Source organism: Polypterus senegalus, chromosome 6 (assembly GCF_016835505.1).
Source record: "Polypterus senegalus isolate Bchr_013 chromosome 6, ASM1683550v1, whole genome shotgun sequence".
NCBI classification, from domain to species: domain Eukaryota; kingdom Metazoa; phylum Chordata; class Cladistia; order Polypteriformes; family Polypteridae; genus Polypterus; species Polypterus senegalus.
In genome coordinates, this window is record NC_053159.1 from 67,778,502 (window position 1) to 67,781,001 (window position 2,500).

At 36.0% G+C, this 2,500-nt stretch overlaps 1 protein-coding gene across 2 annotated transcripts in view; it reads left to right on the forward strand.

The window, feature by feature from the left end:
• The window catches only part of LOC120531133 (pituitary tumor-transforming gene 1 protein-interacting protein-like), a 67,140-nt gene that overhangs the window by 19,505 nt on the left and 45,135 nt on the right, over positions 1 to 2,500 (forward strand). The window lies entirely within an intron of this gene.

Sequence of the window (2,500 nt, forward strand, 5' to 3'; positions counted from 1 at the left end):
AGTGAGAGCAATGGAGGCAGTTGGTGGCCCTAGGGCCTTAAGGTTCACCCTGCAGTTCCTGCTGCTGCCAGTTTAATAGGTCTGGTTACCTGTGGGAGGCCATCGTCTTACAGATCTGTATTTAACATCCCTAATGCTGCTTAGCCATTCAGTGAGACCCTTACCAGGACATCCACCTGAACCTCTGAGAAATGATAAAATTAAGAGACCCATCCAAATTTAATATTAGAGCTTAGCTTATTTATCAAAGCAAATAAATAACATACAAAGATACCTGATTAAATAGAACATAGAAGTATTAATAAAAATAGTATACTTGCGTCAGTTTGGCAACAATACAGATTCAGACGTCCCTGTCTATCTTCTAGATGATCTGTATCTTTTTACAAATCTGATTCTGTTTATAAATGAAATTTCTGCGTAGTTATCTAGATCCTCCTGCTTCTTGATTAACTTTTGTCACATCCTGGACTTTACCTTCTAAGATAGTGTAATACTTCTTTGGAAATGAACAGTTTCTTTTCATTTCTATAAACCCAGAGCATATAATTAAAATATACTTTGTATAGTACTACTTCCTCATTTCTAATTTTCAGTTCCATTTGTCTTATGCTTTATACTTACTCATAATATGTTTAAATAATAAGTACTGCACTGTTACTATCAAAATATAATGGCTCTAAAGATTAACGTCCTGTAGTGTATTTGACGGGGGATTAAAAATAAAAACCGTTCAAAAGGCCAGTTTGTGATAAGGTGTTTTTAAATGAAATTCCAACCCTCATTCTGAGTTCATTTCTCAATTTTCAGATTTTCCAAACTGACACCCACATTTTCACAAGCCATTCGCCATTACATTTGCACTTGAGTCTCTCTTTTCCATTTCTGGGCCAATTCGGTTTTTAGGACAAGTTTTTAAAAGCCAGGTGAATCTTTACAACCGAACAAAAATTACCCTGCGTTGATGTACCATGCAAGACCTGGGTAATCATGTAACAAGACAATTCCGTGCCTCCTTTTAGCTTTGTATTCCCTTAATAGGTCCATACACTGGTTGTCATGAAAGTTGTACCACTGTTTCTGTGGTAAATTTATAGTGTGACTGAAATATACGCTAGTCAATGAATTAGTCACTGTGTGTTTACTGGAGCAAACATGGCAGAGCATGGCTATACAGTCTGCATCTAGGGAGTCGGACTGGTCAGCTATACTGTATATTCCCATTAGTAATTTGAGATGAAAGAGAGAGTGGTCTTAAAACTCCGTTTTGACATTGGGGTTGGGAAATGAATATTAACCCAAGAGGATTTCAGACTCTAGGAGGAATGAAAATGTCTTAGAGGATCAAAAACCCACAGTTTAGAAAGCACTTTGATAGTAATGTTTCAGGCATTTTCTTGTGTCACATTTTCTCTCTGCTGTTGACAGTAGTTGATAAAATTTTGAACAGATAGTGATCAACCAGCCTTTCAAATCTACTTCTATTTTAATTTTAAGTAATTGTTTAATTACCCATATTTCACCAAAATGCTAGAGTTGCCAAGGTAAATTGCATCTTTGGAGTAATACAAAGTCTAAAGAATGTAAAATATGCTGCTAAAAATACATAGTTTGTAATTTGTAATCATACTGTACTGTTTTTCCTGTCAGAGTGTGAATGCTGTTCGTTTAGGAAATTTTGATATTTAGTTAAAATATAGTTATAATATTCTCAGCTTAGGTGGCACAGTAATGCAGACTGATTGGTACTGCCACTTTACAGATTCTGCATGCTAGGTTCAAATTCAGCTATTGATTGTCGATGTGGAATTTGCATGGTCTCCCTGTGTGTCTGTGCTTTTCTTCTGGCTACTCCAGTTTTCCTCCCACATTCTCAAAACCTTGTATGTTTGGTTCAGAGATCCCAGGGAGTGTGTGCATGAGTGGATCTTGCAATGGACTGGTACCGTGCTCTACACCTTTTCCTGCATTGTGCCCAGTACTGCCAGGATATACTCATGTTCCCTGCTCCTTTAGAATTAGAGTAGGTGGGAGAGCATTGGTGATCTAATATATCAATTAATTAATAAGTCAATCCAATTACTACTACTTTATTCTATGCTGTTAATCCTATTGATAAATTGGTATACTTTGAAAAGGCAGAGGCTTTTAATAATGTGATATTTCTTAATATAAAAGCAGAGCCATTAATAGTCATTATATGACTTGGCCAGGTAAATTTAGCATTGGGAAATAATTCATATAAATGTACCTTTAAGTCCCTGTTTCTCTTCTCAGTCAGATTGTTTTTAGTATTTGGTTTTTGGAATCAAGTATAAAATTTTGGCTGTTCAGCTATCTTGTGCTTCTAAGGCACACATGCCATCTTTTGCTTTTTCATTATAATGATGTTCTTAAATGACCTGGACAGTCACAGTTCAGTACAAACTTTAATCTATACTAATAAAAGGCAAAGCCCTCACTCACTCACTCACTCACTCACTACTAATTCTCCAACTTC